Source organism: Bubalus kerabau, chromosome 1 (assembly GCF_029407905.1).
Source record: "Bubalus kerabau isolate K-KA32 ecotype Philippines breed swamp buffalo chromosome 1, PCC_UOA_SB_1v2, whole genome shotgun sequence".
Taxonomy (NCBI): domain Eukaryota; kingdom Metazoa; phylum Chordata; class Mammalia; order Artiodactyla; family Bovidae; genus Bubalus; species Bubalus kerabau.
The window spans coordinates 25,849,739-25,867,704 of record NC_073624.1 but is presented as its reverse complement, the minus strand read 5'-3'; the positions used below and the strand labels follow the sequence as shown (position 1 = coordinate 25,867,704).

General features: G+C 38.3%; 1 protein-coding gene across 1 annotated transcript in view; it reads left to right on the top strand.

Moving 5' to 3' along the window:
- The window catches only part of GRIN2B (glutamate ionotropic receptor NMDA type subunit 2B), a 347,257-nt gene that overhangs the window by 36,512 nt on the left and 292,779 nt on the right, over positions 1-17,966 (top strand). The window lies entirely within an intron of this gene.

Genomic DNA, 17,966 nt, shown 5'->3' with positions numbered 1-17,966 from the left:
TTAGCCATCAGAGTGACAATTTTTTTCTTCATTAAAATACTTAGTTTTGGTGAGAGTACAGGGAAATAGACACTCTCATAAATTCATGGTAAAAATATAAACCAGAATGACCTTTCAGGAAGACAGTTTGGAAATTAATGCCTCAAAAATATGTATACACACTACGGCTGCTGAACTTACAGAAAATGACCCTATGACAATGCAAAAAATATTTATCCAAAAGATGATTATCAAAGCATTATTTATCATAGTGATTTGAAACATTTTACATGTTCAGTGATGGCTACTTAAATTATGGTATGGAGGATAAACAACCATCAAAAATTGCATTAATGAAGACAAAAAATTAATGAAATGGTAAAATGTTATATTCGATAAATACATGAACAAAGAAAGTTGTAATAATTAGTCAGCAAATACTTATTGATTCCCTATTGTGTTCAGGATGCAGTATTTACTGTGATATGTGGGGGATAGAGTGTAAACAAGAGAGACAGCCAGTGCAGTCTAGAAGATCCCATCCAGTGAGGACTGGGCTGCATGCTGCAAGTTTTACCTGGTAGTGGTGCGGTGGGCTGTTCTGTACGGAAGATGATGTGCAGTGTGGTGTGTGTTCTGCTGAGGTGGAAATTGACCTTAGGAGGAGGACATGCTTATAAAAATGAATACACTGTGATGCTATGAGCAATGAGAAAAAGACACCAAAAACGATGTTATGATCACCGAATGAAGATAATGGACATGGTTTCAATGTTCCTCTGTATGTTCTTTATAATTCCCCAATCTCCCACATTCCTAGATATAATAATACTCTTGCAATAAGAATACATATTTATGAAAGAAACAGGTCCTAGGAAATTTGCTAAATTTTCCTGCATTCCATGTTTGTTTGTGAACACTACCTGCCTGCCCTGGTAGGGTTTTTAGATCTGTCTATATGGCTTACATTGTCCTATAGCTGAGTTTCTTAGCCTGGGTGTGTGTGTGTGTATGTGTATATGTGTGTGTATATATGTGTGTGTGTCTATATATATATAATATGTGTTATATATTTTAATTTTTTTCTTTATTCCTTTGATAAGGTGTGTTATAAACTAATGCTAGTGTTTGTTCCAGAGAAGATGACAGTATTTGTCTTTTTCTCCAATTATATTCTCTGTAATTTCTCTACAATTTCCTTATTCATTAAGAAATCAAAGACACACTCTCTTTGGGTTTGTCTGTGTAGGATCATAAAGCTGGAAGTCTTATATCAAAACCATGTACTCCTCAGGTAGAAGCCTGAGTAAGTTAACCTGATTTGTTTCAGTTTTTGCAAGACTTATAGTTTTCTTATCTTAGTCTGCATTAATAAGTTATAATTCAAGTCACAAAAATAATAGAATTGGGTCATAACCCAAGGCATAAGAATGAGCCGACTAACTTGGTCCTGCCCTGGTTTGGCCTCTTCCTGGGCTATAGTCCCTTACTTTCTATAACATAATGTCTTCTGTAAGCTTCCTTGCTCTTGTTGAGTATGTTTTGTGTGGGTGTCTTAAAGCACTTGGGCTTGTTGACAGACCTCAACTATTTCCTGATCACAGGGCAGCAGACTCACCATCTGTGTCTGCCAGCGAGTGGGTGGGTCTTGGGCGCTTTGAGTTCTTTGCTCTGAACCTCCACACACGCTCCTGTCTCATCCCCCCTGCGGCCCCTCTCCCACCAGCACCCTGCACCGCTTCTCCATGCCTGTACCTTCTCATACATCTTGGCAGGAGGAGGAGGACACTTTTTTGAGGTGGCCCTTTTCTTTGACATAGAGCCCTGGCCTCGCAAGGATGCCTTCATGTAAGCATGGGGCAGCTGCTTCTGTAAGGGAAGTCCTCCTTTCCTGCCCTGGATTCAGGAATAGCCTCATCTGAGACACAAAGAGAAAGGCTGCTGAAACCTGGCAGGTGGACTCGCCACGGCTGGTGTTCTCTTGCCTCCTACATCTCCCTCTTAGAGACTGGCATCCCAGAGGATTCTAATTTTAATTTGAATAAAGATAAATCTCAAATATTCAACCAGGATCCAGTGAAATCTGCATCATTCTTAGGTCTCAAATTGATCTGTTAGGCCAGGGCTGCAGATAATGAAGTGGGAGTGGGTGTGTTGAAAGAGCAATTGGAGACAAAGGATGTCAGCATCTCTGAGGGTTCAGTTCCTCACTGTGTTTTCTCTTCATTCTAGACCACAGTCTGTTATCCATGTTCTAAATTCTAATTAAAAGTGAATGATATTATTTATTCAACATATACATATTGAATACCCAGTATAGGCAGGTATTCTTTAGGTGATGGATATTCAGGAATGAAGAGACTTGTCTCAGGTCTCATGGAGTTTACATGTCCTAATCTGGGGGGTACTCTGATAATACATCAATAAGCAAGATAACTTCAGATAATGGTGAGTTTTATAAAGGAAATACAATGGAATCATTTAATGCAAAATGACCGGGAGAGTATCTAGCTTAGATTGAGTACCCAGTGAAGATACTGATGAGGCAAAATTTGAATATTTAATTTTTAAAAATTTGTTTCTTTGACCGTTCTGGGTCTTAGTTGCAGCACATAGGATCTGTTTTAGTTGTGGCATACAGAATCTTTCAGTTGCAGCATGAGAACTTTCAGTTGTGACACCAGGGACCAAACCTGGGCCTCCTGCATTGGGGGTGCAGAGTCTTAGCCACTGGACCACTGCAGAAGTCCCCAAGGAGGTAAAGTTTGGACTGGAATTGAATGACAAGAGGCCACCTATGTGAAATCTATGGTAGACACACCCTAGTAAGAGTTAACAGCAAGGTAAAGGCTCTGATGAGGAATTGCAGAGAATAAGGGAGGCAAATGTGGCTGAAGTGGAGTAAGCAGAGGATGACGGGTAGGCATTGAAGTCAGAAAAAAAAGACAGGCACTAGATCATGTACATCCTTAGAGACCATGGTAAAGATTTTGGATTTAATTCCACTTGTCATATGAAGCCATTGAATGTTTCTTAGCAGAGACAATATGATATAATTTAACAGCACTTTAATATCAAAAATGAAAAGTATGAGACTTCAACTCTCAGCCATGAAGGGGTAATCCAAGCTAGAATTAGCCCTCCCTCCCCACCATAAAGAACTAGAAAATTGAAAGGAAAAAAGAAAATGGCTAATTTTAAACCTTGGAAAATAACCAGCATAGGACCCATCTTTTTGGGAAAAGTGAAGTCAGGTTATCCTAGGCTGTTTACCTGGAGGTAATTCCATGTCTGAGGCATAGGGAGGGTTGACCTGAGTCGAGTTCAGCAGTCTCACTGAGGTAAGGAAACAGAGATCATACTTTCAGGAGGCTGGGAAGGATTTTTGTGGGATTGAACATCTAAAATGAGGAGCTCCAGAAATATGCATAGGGCTCCCCTTGAGTCTTTGTCCAAATATCAGTCTGCATATTTCAAGAGAAACTCCCTAAGGTTGGAAAAGAACAATTTCTGAGGAAATAACAATTATCATGGAGTCGTAAGAATAGTCTCATAACTTATGTAGGGCCAGGGACCTTTCTAGTTCCTTTAACCAGAGTGGAAAGACTACTGAATTCAACAGAGATCTCAGAAGGACCATGTCTTAGAAGTGGGGTTAAATTCATGTTAAAATAAGGGTTATTCTAGAATGCCATCGAAAGGAATAAACTAACCTGTAAGTAGCTCTGCCAGAAAAGAAATCTCACCTTTTTTAAAGGAATTTTAAAATTTAACACACACACACACACACACACACACCAGGAAAATATGAACTGTAAACAGGGAAAAGACTCCAAAAAAACTTTAGAGGCGGAAATAACAAAGATATTCAAAGCATAAATAAAGGATACTGAAAGAGCTGTTATAAATCTGTTCAAGGATATAAAGGAACATATGAATATGATGAGGAAGAAAATGGATGATTCTTATATTGTCTGAATAGTGGTATAATATTATTTGAAGAAAGAGTAACATAGTTTAAAGATGAATATTGCAAATCCTAGAGAAACCCAAAATCCAAAACAATGACAGTCCAAGAAAAGGCAGAAAACAGAAAAAAAAGGAAGAAAGAATAGATGTAAAAAGTAGGAAGAAAAGAGCAAAATGGTAAATAGAGACCCAAACATTATTAATAATGCTAAATGAAAATGGCCTCAATACTTCATCGAAAGACATACATTGTAAGATTGGATAAAAACTGAGAGCTGTATAAGAAACTCTCTTTAGATATAAAGACATAGGTAAGTTTTAAAAAAAAGATGAAACAAAATATACTATACAAATGCTAATCAAAAGAAATCTGATTAGGCTGTATTAATGTCAGATAAAAAAGAATTCAGGGCAAGGAATATTAAGAATATTACCAGGCATAAAAGGAGACATTTCATGATAAAAAAGTGTCCTTTTTCCCCAGGAAAATATAACAATCTTAAATGTGTGTGCATCTAATCTCTTAAAAATACACGAAATGACCACTAATGGAACGCTATTGGTAAAGAGAAATAAACAAAAATACATTAGTAGTTTGAGGTGTCAGCACTTCTCTTTCATTCATTACAAAACAAGTATGCCAAAACATATTAAGTATTTAGATGACTTGGAGAGCATTGCCCATCATCTTGACTGATTGACTTTTATAGAACACTTTATTCAACAACAGGAGAATATACATTCTTTTCTAATACGCATCTAACATCAAGAGAGACAGACAATATTCTGGGCCATGAAACAAATATCAATAAACTTAAACTGACTGAAGTCTTACAGGATGTATTCTGTGACCACATTAGAATTAAACAGAATTATAGCTGGAAAATACTCAAATTTTGAAAATTAAGCAATAAACTTCTAAAAATAAATGGGTCCAAAAGAAATCACAAGGGTAATTAGGAAATACTTTGAACTGAATTAAAATGAAAAACAACACATTAAAATTTGTGCCATATGCTAATGAAGTGGTTAAAGGGAAATTTATAGAATTTAATGCTTATATTAGAAAAGAAGCAAGGTCTTCAATCAATTAAGATTTCAGCTTAAGAATCTAGGAAAATAAAATCAATATAAATCCATAATAAACAGAAGAAATGAAATAATAAAAAAGAGGGGATATCAATGAAATAGAAAATAGATAAATGAAAGAAAAAAAATCAAGGTAATCCAAAAACTGTATCTTCAAAAAGATCAATAAAATTGATAAGCCTCTAGCAAGACTGAGAATTAAAGGGATTAAATATAATTGTCAATGTCAGTCATGAAACAGGGACACCACTATAGATCCTGCAGAAATTAAAAATCATTAAAGGAGTATCATAACCAATTTTATGCTAATAAATTTGAAAACTTAGGTAAGTGAGTCAATTCCTTGAAATGTACAAAACTGCCAAAATTCACTAGAGAAGGTAACCTAAGTAACTCTATATCTATCAAAAAAATAGAATTTCTAGGTAAATCCTTTCATAAAGATAATGCTGGATCCAGGTGTCTTCACTGTTGAATTCCACTGAATTATTTGAGGAAAGAATAATATAAATTCTACACAAACTCTTCTAGGAAATAGAAAAGGAAGGACCATTTAAACACCAGTATTACCTTTCATAGACCCAGGAGACCCAGGTTCGATCCCTGGCCCAGGAAGATCCCCTGGAGAAGTAATGACAACTCACTCCAGTACTCTTGCCTGGAAAATTCCATGGGCAGAGGAGCCTGGTAGGCTTCAGTCCATGGGGTTGCAAAGAGTCGGACACAACTGAGCGAATTCACTTATTACCTTTGGTACTTCATGTATACCTGTGGCGGATTCATTTTGATATTTGGCAAAACTAATACAGTTATGTAAAGTTTAAAAATAAAATAAAATTAAAAAAAAAAGAATACTATATACACTAATATTCCTCATGAACACAGAAGCAAACATTTTCAACAAAATAATAGAAAGTGGAAATATAGCAAGAAAAAAAAGGATAATACATGATATCCAAGAGGTGTTTCTCTCAGGAATGCTATGGTAGTATAAAATGTGAAAATTAATGTAATTTGCTGTATTGACAGAAAAAGAAGAGAAAAACCATATGACCATCTTAATAGATGCAGAAAAACATTTTGGAAAAATTCAACTCTCTTCTCTGATAAAAACTCTCAACAAACTGAGTATAAAAGGAAACTTCCTCAACCTGATAGACAAATTGTGAAAAACCTACAATTAGCATTGTGCTTCATGGTGGAAGAGTGAATCCTTTTATCTTAGGATTGGAAATAAGGCAAGAATGTTTGCTCTTACTGCTTCTACTTAGCGTTATACTAAGTCTTGAGACGTACTGAAAAAGTCAAGAAAAAGAAAAACTATACAGATGAGAAAGGGAGAGATGAAAGTATCATGACATGATCTTAGAAAATTCTAAGGAATAGGAATAAAATCACTAGAACAAGTGAATGTAGCAAAGTTATAGGATTCAAAACATGTAAGAATCAATTGCATTTTTATATATTATCAAAGAAGAATTGGAAATTTAAGAAATTTCAATAAAATACTATTTATAATAGCATTAAAAACATGAAATAGTTATAGAAAATATAACAAAACATTGGTAAGACTAATACTTTGAAAACTGTGAAGCATTACTGAGAGCAGTTGAAGACTTAAGTAAATGGAAAGATAGACTGTGATCAAAAGATTTAATATTTCTTTTAAGATTCATATTTTTTCACCCGAATCTTTAGATTCATCTAAATCTCTATCGAATTTCCAGGGAATTTTTTGGTATAAATTGACAAATTATTATAAAAAAGCTTATGGAAAATTGGAATTACAAAGGACCTAGAATAGCCAGTAAAATTCTGAAAAAGGACAAGGTTGGAAGATTTAGACTTTTTGATTTCAAAACTTACTAATACATTACAGTAATAAAGAAAGTGTCGTGTTGGCATAGGGATGGATATATAGATCAATGGAATAGAATATGGTTCTTAAATGGACTGTATACTAATATGTTCAGTTGATTTTCATTAAAGAAGCCAGAATAATTCAAGGAGAAAAAGGCTTTTCAATAAAAAGTGATGGAACAATTGGATATTCAAATCATAAAAGAAATTATTCTCAACCTTTGGCAGGTATCTTAAAGGGATTAAAACTAGTAATTGTAGATTATGGACTTTGTCATTTTTGTAAGAAAGATAGGAACTCTAGTCATCAAATCAACAATCAATGAAAAAGCTTTGTCTCTATATCAAAAGATTAGCAAAATGGATGCTCATTTATATATTTTAGCTTAAAATAAGATACAAAAGGTATAAATATTACTTGCTTCAACCAAAGTTTTCTGTCTATCCTGATCTTATCAGATAAGAAGGCTTATAGTGTAGTTACTTTGTATGGTTATTATGAGATTCAAGAGTTGTAAACTACTTGACACATAGAGCTTCTCAATAAATAAAGGTTTGTTTTAATACTACCCCATACTTTGATTTCTTTGCCATTCATATCATCAACCTTCATCTGATTCTGTCATATTTTGGTTACTTCTCCTCATAGCACACTTTATTTTATCAAATAGTTCGTAAGTCCATGGGCTGTGTACTTTTTGTAACCCCTAAACTACCCATCCCCCGTGCCTGATACATTTTAGGTTTTTGACTACTGCATTACAGACTGAGGGGGCTAAACCACTTTATAAATGTTTTTCAGAATCTGTTAGATGGTTTGGCTCCTTTTGACCAAATAAATTAGAAGGGTGGTACCATTATTTTTCATTAAATATGTTGCAAGTGTGGTTCCATAATTTTTCCATAGAGTTCTCTCCCTTTTTGTATATCCAAATTCTCTTCTGAAGCGCCTGTGTTAGTAATTCACGAGACTTCAGGCCCAGCCCTTTAGGAAATACAGTACAGAAAAGAGAGTCGAGTGACAGAGCAAATTAAATTGCTTTGCATCTCATTCCTTTAGTTGCATTCGACTTGTTATATGTGTTAAGAGTTAGGACATATTTCACCACTAGGATTGAGAATATTTATGGGCAGCTTCTTACTGCTTCATTGCCTCCCATATTTATTCTGTTTAATGGAGAAAGTTAGTCATGTTTGAAGTCTCAGAAACTTCCAAGGAGTCCAAAAGTCCAAGGAATATATTTCCTTCATTCTTCACCCAGTTGGTAGAAAACATCTGGCCCTGGGTGGGAGGACAGGCTTGTAATTCTTGTGAATTCAATTATTTACTCGATTGTAAGCTGTTCGCAGATAGTAACTGTGTCTTAATCATATATGGCTGCAAAGGAACATTTCACAGTGCCTGGTACTAAGTTTTTCCTAAATGACTGAATGATCAGGGTCTCTGCTACTATTGGGTTGACCAAAAGGTTCGTTTGGGATTTTCTGTAAAATGGAAAAACTCAAACGAACCTTTTAGCCAGCCTATTACATGATTCAGTGTTGATGTGAGACAAATAGTAAAATGGGGAAAGTTTGTTTTATATTTCTTTCTACTTCTCTTTGTAGGTAGCCCCTTTCTTCCTCTCTGATTTCTCCTTTCTAGACACTCGTTGCTTTCTATCACTCAGCTGATGATTAACTAATCCCTGACAGCAATTAACTGATCATTAGGTTAGCCTTTGCTTGTGATATATCTTTTAGATATTAGCGTTTTAACAAGATCTCCTTACACACAGAGGAGTACACTTCCCAGTTTTAGTTTGGGGCCAGAAATGACCTATGGCAAGTATATGTTATGTGTAAGGGAGGAAGTGATCCCTTCTTTCTGGAACCTTCCTTGACTATATTGCTTGGTTTCAGGGGAAGAGAATGAGTTTGCCTGAAGAGTTGGAGAGGCTCCATATAAGAAATGATACTTGAGCTGGGTGCTGAACAATGAACAGTGGGTTTTTTCCCGTGGGGAGGTGTTTGGAGATAGGGAACAGAGGTAGGAAAGAGGATCGGTAATTAAGCATTATAGAAAGAAAAAAGGAACAGCATGGGGAGAGACACAGAGATGAAAGAGCAGGGTGTATTTTAGGAACATGGAGCAGTCTTGGGTAATAGGTAAATGTTGCATAGTAGGAAGTGCAAGGAGGGTGGAAAAAACAAAAAAGCAAACAAAACAAAAACCAGCTTGGGCTGGATCGTGCAGGGTCTTGTTTGTGATTCAGAGGAATTTGATCTTTGTCAAAGGGCAGTGAAATGATCCAATTTCTGTTTTAGAAAGCTCTCTTTGGTAGCAACATGGAGTGTGAATTTTTGTGGGCACGGAGACCAGTTATCAGACTGTTGTGGTAATTAGCCAAAAGTTAGTAAAGGCCCAGCTCTGGGAATAAAGAAGGATTGCCTTTAGGTAATTAAAAACATTTAGTGACCAAATTCTCTATCATCCCTGTTCATTTGTTCATTAATCCAATCAATGTTTATCTGGACCTCTAATATAGGACAAGCATTATGAACTTGAGAACTAGAAAGGACATGGCTTCTTTTCTGTAACAAATTCAAAGTTTAGTAGGGGAGGTTGGCACTTAACAGGTAAAATGCAGTGTGGTGAGCACTATAGCAGAGGTAAGTAATGTGTGCTGTTGGTATACAGAGCGAAAAGGTTTCTAAGAAGTTCCATGAGGGTAAATTTAGCGTTTATTCATGGTGGTATCCTAAGCACTTAGTCGAGTTGAAGAATCTAACAGTTATTTAATATTTACTGAATAAATATTTGCGCTTGGGTGTATGTGTAATGACAACTTTGTTGTAGGCTAGAGAGGGACCTTTCTCTTGGTTTTGAAAATGGAAGGGTCAAAATGGATAGGATCATGTCTCTAGGTGGTGGGCTTAGGATAGCACTAGTTACTTGGCTTTGGATCTTGTTTCCTCTTTTGTCTTGGGATGTGTATTATTTAAGGGGCCCTGTTAGCCACTGGGAGCTAGATACCCAGAGCAGAGTCAGAGTAACTATTTGTTCCCCTTTGGTATTTAATAAAGTTTTTTTTTTTTTGGAAGTTCTCAAAAGGGAAACTAAAGGAAAGCCTTTGTCCAAACTTTGCCAGAGATTTAAAAAGTATTCACCCAGGGCCAGGAACCAAAGTAGGAGAATCCAGTGAGGAAGGAGAAACCTCATAGCAGGACGTTTATGTTGCTCATTGGTTGCTCCTGTTCACCAGAAGAACCTCCATTTAATTCTCAACTCTGGAAGTTCTGAATTTCATTTATTAAGGGAGGTGGATTGAGTTCATGATCGCTTATTTGCTGGGGAGGAATCCAATATATTCTGAAAAACAAAGCATTTTGTTTGTGTAGTTCAATTATGGTTGAAGTCTGATCTAATATAAATTCATTTGGCAACAAAATCTGACCTAAAGTGATGTGAATCAATTTATAGTCTTAATTTAATCTTACAAGTGTTCAGTTTTTATGTTTTGTGGGGGGAAACATTATGTGTCTGATTATAGGGTCTTGTCCTAGACAAGGGGGACTGTTGTGTAATATTCGGGAAATGTACCACAATGTTACTTTTAGAATTTAAAAAAATTTTAAGTGATCAAGCATATGCTGCTCCTGGAGTCTTAGATATAAGGCTTGTGGATTTAAAGCCTTTTGGACAAAATGAATGTGAGCTGGGTTTTGAAGATGTACAGAATCTTGTTTTGCTTCTCAACCAGAGGTGGTATTATCTCCTGTATTGGTTCACTGCTACTGCTACTGCTAAGTCACTTCAGTCGTGTCCGACTCTGTGCGACCCCATAGATGGGGCTGTGATAATAAATGCCACAGATTGGGTGGCTTAACCAACAGAAATTATTTTATCAAAGTTTTGGAGGCTAAAAGTCCAAGATCTGGGTGTCAGCAGGTTTGGTTTCTCCTGTGGCCTCTCTCCTTGCCTGGCATCTTCTTGCTGTAGGTCCTCTTGTGATCTTTTCTCTTATGAACATGTCCCTGGTGTCCAGATCTTCTCTTCTTATAAGAACACTGGTACTGGTCATTAGTGGCTCTGATAATGACCCCACTCTAATGGCCCCATTTTAACTTAATCACCTCTTGAGAGGCCCTGTCTACAAATGCAGTCATATTGTGAAATTGTAGAGGGTGGGTTAGGGCTTCCACTGCATGAACTTCAGAGGAACACAGTTCATCTTGTACTAAGCCCATGGGATGTTTTGAAATGTATGAATGCAGATTAGAGGTTACAATGACTGTGACGTTACTCTCACAGAACTGCTAAACAGCCTGGAGTATAAAAGAGAGCCCCCCTCTCCCCTGAAGGCCTACCATGGAGGGAGGAGCCGAAGAAAGACCTGGACCCTGGGATGAGGTATGTCAGGGTGGTCCCGCCTTTGCTGGGAAATTGAGGTCATCTTCAGGGAATGGATATTCTCTTCTTCAATCCAATGTCCACTCTCCCCTCTTCAAGCCGTTTTTGACTGGTTCCCTTAGGCAGCATTTCTGGACTCTCTAAAGCAGATGTCATGAGGAAGTGGGATTGAAGCATATGAGGTTTGGGCTGGAGTTTCGGCTCCTCAGTCTCTAGGAATAATGAGAAATAGACACTTTCTGTTTCCTCAACTCACCTGTAACTCTTAGACTGAAATAACACCCCTCTTTGAAAATAAATCCTGCTTTGTCTGTAAGCTTGCAGTGGTATGAAATAAGACTGCATCCAGAGCTCAGCACTGTGCTCAAAAGCCAGAGCAGGAATTAGTGCCCGGAAATGGGCCTCTGGCATGTGTGGGCGCCAATGTCTTCCTGAAGCGGCCTTTGGTTCCAGAACATCCCAGGGCTTTCCCACTGGGTTCTGTGCTCCTTCCTGTCCTGTGGTGAAAATGAAGAGATTGAGACAGTTCAGTCCCTTTCACATTTAGAACATTGAAATGCTCTACAAATTTTATCACGTTCATTAACACTGTTATAGGTTGCTAATTAAATTATAGACTGGGGCATACACAAAAGTTAAGAAAAACAACAAAATGACCCTATTTCGTAAATAGGCATTCACTGCCCAGCCAGTACTCCACTTAGGTTTTCTTGAGTCATGCTGAATTATTCAGTCTTCTTTTTACAATTTCAACATCCAGGAGAAACAAAAAACTGTAGCAATTGCCACTACAATACATAAATAAAAATGAATAATTCAGAACTCCTGTGTATTTTACTCCCCCTTGTCTAACTCTGACTGATCTCGGCTTTGCTTTCCATTTCACAGTCCTCAGCAAGGCAGGTGGAGGAGACTTTTCAGGTGAAGCAATAAAGACAGAGAGCATTTTAGTTGTTGGCCCTGAAGATGCATTCCTAGGCTGCTGGAAACTCAGGGCCTGACTTTCATCCTCTCTGCTTATTTATGTGTACCCTCTCTGCTCTGAACTCATTATCAGGTGATGCTGAAGGGGTTAAAAATCACAGCCCCATCTTTCCCCATCAGCAGTTTTCCAATCCCTCACAACAGTTTTACCAGGAACTGTAGCTTCAGGCTCTTCTCAAATGTAACACTTTTGTGCATCTGTGCATTCCATGTGCGGAAAGGTCAGTGTCTTAAGTACATTTTATCAGGTGGGGAAAGATCTGAAGACAGGAAGGGGATTCTGAGGGTCCAAGCTGGAGTCCCCTGGCTGGGCCGGGCACTGTCCTGCCATGCTCTGTAGTTCCTGAGCATCTGCTGGTGACCAGCCCCTCTGACCTCTCGGCTGCTCCTGGTCCACGGGCATCGCTCCAGCTTGACCAGAGTGCATATCATCGAGCCAGATTCCAGTCCTGTGTGCCGCTGGCCGGCTGTCACTCAGCCTTCAGAGGGGCCAGAGAGAGACACAAGGGACACAAAACTTGTGCAGTCACCCATGCTTCCTTCTGTTGGAATTTTCTAGCTGATTCTAGATGGCCCTTTCTGAACTTACATTCTGTTTTCAAAATTCTGACTGAGGGATGCAGACTGAGAAAAAAATTCCTTCCAAAGCTCCAATTGATCACCCATATACTAGCGATTAGGGGAGAGATCCATAGACATTCTAGCAGTTAAGTCCTTTATATTTGGACGCCGGCATTCCAGGCAGACAAAAGAGGATCAGAGAACCGACTGTATGAGATTAGTAAGCACATGTTTAGTCCACTACTTGATAAGATTTTTCATATTTCTGCAACTTCAAGTTTCAGGGTTTGGGCCTTTTGTTTTTATTTTTCTCCTTTTTATTCACCACCTCCCTTCCACCCCCAATGAAAGAGGAAGAAACATCTGATTTTTTTTCTTCTTCTTTCAAGGATATTAATGTATATTAATATCACCAGGCAGAAGCCCGGTTAGGGCCCTGCTTCCTCAAAATACCCTTTAATCATTTGTGAGGGGTTGGGGGCATGTGATAATGGAGGTGGGTGTGGGAGCAAAAAAAGGGAGAGATGCTTCAGTTTGAGAGGGCCGGGAGGCAGAGTCTCAGAGAGCTGTTTCCATGGCAGTGCTATGGAAACCAGGTTCTGCCGCTCACTCCTTCCCAGAGTAGAATTTCCATGCTTCGTATAGCATGGAATCCAAAAAAGGGTGCAGCCTCTTGCCCAAACTGTGACTTTTCATTGTAACCTCATTGTAATGTGTTGTTCTGGCCTGTTATAAATGGAGGAAGGTGGGAAAAAAAAATAGGAACCTAGTCCAAATCGCTGGTAGAAACTGTAAACCTTAAATCTTCTGTGAATTTTCTAATAAGATGGAGAGAAAAATTTTACCATATGTTGGTTGTCTTACCCATATGCATCCACTTTTCCGGGTTCCATTTTGTGGCATTGTCAATCCTCATAGTTTTACAGGTGTTAGCTACTCATACCTGTTTGTTTGTTTGTTTTAAATAACCTACTGGAATAAGGATACAGGATAAGGATACAGGATCTGACCTTTTAGGGACCTGTTATCTCTTCTATCTGTGCATAGACGGTGGTCTTAGCCATTCTATGATATGTATGTGTGAACTGATTTTCACAAATGGGGACCAGGAGACAGACCATGGATGATTCTTCACTCTGCAAACACCTCTCCTGTGTATGCACTGCTGGCTGTTGGTTTGTGGCATCATTGCATACACAGAGAGCTGCAGCTATTTGTGTGTTTGTGTATGTATGTGTGTGTTGGGTCTCTTGACTCAGGGCATTGATTTACACTTGCAATTATCACCTACTTGTGTTCTTTTAATGGAAAGATTATTGTGTAAGGAATGACGTCAAATGAAGCCCATGAATACAAGTAGCAGAAGAAAGCCTAAAGTCTACAAGTCCATTTTTAGAAGGACAGGCGGAAAATGTATGTGTGTTTTAACTCATCTTTCCACTTCAAAGAGAGGCTCAATGGACTTTCATGAACTACACCAAGCCAGATTGTTTGCAGTGACAGCTTATTTTGTTAGACTTTAAAAACTGGCAATCTTTTTTTCTTCACTTCTCATATTACACAGATACATCCCCAAAGACCCATTATTAGACTGTGAACACATCTCTTCTACAGACTCTTCAAATGTCTCTGGTACATATCCGTAGATCTCCCTTTTCTAACGACTCCATTTCCCCCCTCAAGAAGCAACTCACCCTTAATGATTTTTAATCATTTTCTGCTCCAGGAATTTGTGAATCCCTGGATTCTCCATGATTATTTTATTCTTATTATGTCAGGATTTAATATATGTTGTCTGTTCTGAATGGTACCTGATACTAGATTCAGTTGAAATCTATTCCTGTTACACGTTTTTTGATTTGAGAGGGTTTTGCCTCATGGCTTAACCTCAATATCAATTATGTTTGCCCGTTGATTTGAAGAAAGTTACCTTGAGTAATGTTTAAGTTACTTGCTGGCCACCTAAATTCATCATTCATTTATTCAGTCAATATTCCTTTGTTCCTTCACTCGTTCATCCTTTCATTCACTTATTTAACCGCAGATGGTTTCTATGTGCAGAGCTTTCTTTGTGTCATGTATCTGTCATACCAAAGAAGCCCAGGACACATTATATAGAGTTGAACCACAGGAAACTGCCAATATTCCACTGTTTTTGACCTGTAAAAGGGCAATTTTAAGACTTTAACCAAAGATAAAGGTGCGGTATAAAAAGACCTTGAAAAACAAGATTGACATTTAAAGATAGATTTTAAAAAATCCGAGAGCTAAAAGTTAAGGGAAGAGTTGAAAATAGCTTTCAGAGACAGGAAGAATTAGGAAATAAGAGCCGAGCCTGCTCCAAGTTCTAAAGTTTCTGCCATGACCAACACAGTAATCACTCGCCACCTGTGGCTATTTAAATTTCAATTTAAGTTACTTAAAACTAAGTAAAATTAAAAATTCAGTTTCTCAATGGTATGAGCCACATTTCAAGTGCTCGCTAGTCACATGTGTCTAGTGGTTCTTACACTGGATAGCAAAGGTAGATAATATTCCTGTTGTCACCAGAGGCTCTGATGAACAGTGTTGCAAGGCACAGAGGGTATTGGTCCTGGCAGAAAATTCAGGTTAAAGCAACTAAACTTCCTAAAGAATATCTGTAATGATAGAGAACAGGTTTGGTGACTTGACGGAGGCTCAGGTTATTCACTGATATTTCTTTCATTCTCTCCTTGGGTACTAAGCTTTGTGACTGTTTCATAACTCTTAGTGGTCCCAGTGGGACTGGTCCTAAATCCTAGAATACATAAAGTAAGCATCACATTCCGAAAGTACTTGCAGTGATTCTCTCCTTTGCTGGCCATCTCAGCCAACCCTAAATGTGACATGTGGGGTCTGACCTGGCTCATCTTCTCTTGGGTCCCTGTGGCTGGGATTGCACACTGAGGAATACACTGGAGAGGGAAGTTCTCATTAACCTGCCTTCATCTCTTTTGAGAGCATCTTGTACTTTAGATTTAAGTTCCTAAATCCAAACACTTCCCAGGTTACCTGGAAACCCAGGTGTTTGGTCCTCACTCTGAATCTTTGCTGTTTCCTTCCTTGTGACTTTTTAACATCCATGGTAACTTTCTTATTGTGTCTAAAAGGAACCATTTGGGGAAATCCTGAAGTGGTGCCACGTCCCTGGTTTTTGCCTCTTGAGTCATTGTCCACGCTGATCTGAAGACTCAGTTGATGGAGTGTGAGAACACATGTACACAGAGGCATAAACACTGTCAGCCTTGAAATTTTCCAGTTTCCGCAAAGGTGGGACTGTACAGCTTCATTAAAACAAGGTTGAGGAAAAGAAAGCATTTTGAGAAGGGTAATTTTGTTACTTATTCTGTGATATTTCCTATTACCCATTATTGACCTGTAGGTGCTCACTTCAGAAAAGGGATGTGTTCTAAATTCTTGACTTCTTTTATGCTTCATTGAGTGAATTAACACTTAGGAGGCAGGCCCCTCCTTCCCCCCAAAAAAGTGAAAGTGTTAGTTGCTCAGTTGTGTCCAACTCTTTACAACCCTATGGACTGTAGCCAGCCAGGCTCCTCTGTCCATGGGATTCTCCAGGCAAGAAGACTGGAGTGGGTTGCCATTTCCTTCTCCAGGGAATCTTCTAGACCCATGGATAAAACCCAGGCCTCCTGCATTGCAGGCAGATTTTTTACCACTGAGCCACCAGGGAAGCCCAGGAGGCAGGCAAGCTTGGGTATAAATCCTTCATAAATGACTTCTGGCAAGTGCCTCCATCTTTCCTTCTGTTTCCTCGTTTGTTACAGAACCTTGTAGAGTGGTCATTTGAATAAAATGAGAGTATGTGTCAAGCACTGGCACATAGTAGGCTGCTCATTACTTTTAGTTATTATTATTTTTGTGGCTGCTGTTGTTATTGCTCCGCCTCCTCCGCCCACCAATTTTATCCTCCCCCTGTTTCCAACTTCCTGTAACCAAGTCCCGGAAGTGTAGTGTTTGGGATCCACAGCATTCTCACATGCTTGCTTCACCATCTGGTTCTCATTTTTGCCCACTCTTATTCTAGCCTTCTATCATAATTCTGATGTTCAGTATTCAAATGGATGACTCTTTAAATAGCTTTATTGCTTGGTCTTTACTTTTCTTGAGTTCCAGTTTTACATAAAACTTCCCCAAACTTCTCAATTGCTTACCTCACTGTAGCCTGGATTCCAGTTTACCATGAAATGCCTTTACTGATTTCTACAGTGATCCTCTAAAGGTGAGTCCAGTGTCTTTTCACTCCCAATGCACATGGTTTCATGGTTTTCAACATCATGTGTCTATGGTAGACACCCTGATCAGCATCTCTATCTTACTATTAATTTTCTTATTTCTTTTCCTCACTTCCGTTTCTTTCAGACATTGCCATTTAATCTCTTGCAGCTGCCTCAGATTTAATAGAGTAAAACAGAATTTTTTATTTCATTTGCAGTTTTTACTTGTTTCATTTTATACTGTTCTTCCTATATGAAATGCAAAGCACTGTGGCAAGATTTTGCTTATGGAAAATGTTCAAAGTTGAAACAGATTTGGTAGCAGATGAGAAGAGGAAAAATGAAAAAAAAATATTACGTACAGATGAAAATCGAGGTTGGGGAGAGTCAATAGTGGGAAATGCAAATGTAACAGGTGAATCATATTCAGTCCAAATGCCTGATCCCAGAAGTTATTTCAGTCAACATTTTGCTAAGAACTTTATTCCCACATAAAAGAAAAGAATACTAACATTTTCTCGAAATTTCTTCTGTCAGGCACACTCCCGTGGGCATGGTGCTACACAGTATCTTGCAAGTCTGGGGCTTCCCAAATATTTGTTGAATTGATTTTTATGGTTGTATAGATTGATTAATAGAAAAATTGAATACTGCCTATGAACACCGCTAAATCTTACGAGTTACCAGACATCCTTCCTTTTCTCTTTGGAGACTTGTGGACATGGCTTACAGAGCCTTTAAAGACCCTAAAGGAAGCCGTAGGCCCCCTTTTCAGGAAAATATCCACATACCCAATTCCACGTGCAGTTTCAGGGGCTTCATGAATTCTTTGAGGCCCATTCAGAAACCCCAGGTTTAGAGCATCCTTTCTTTCT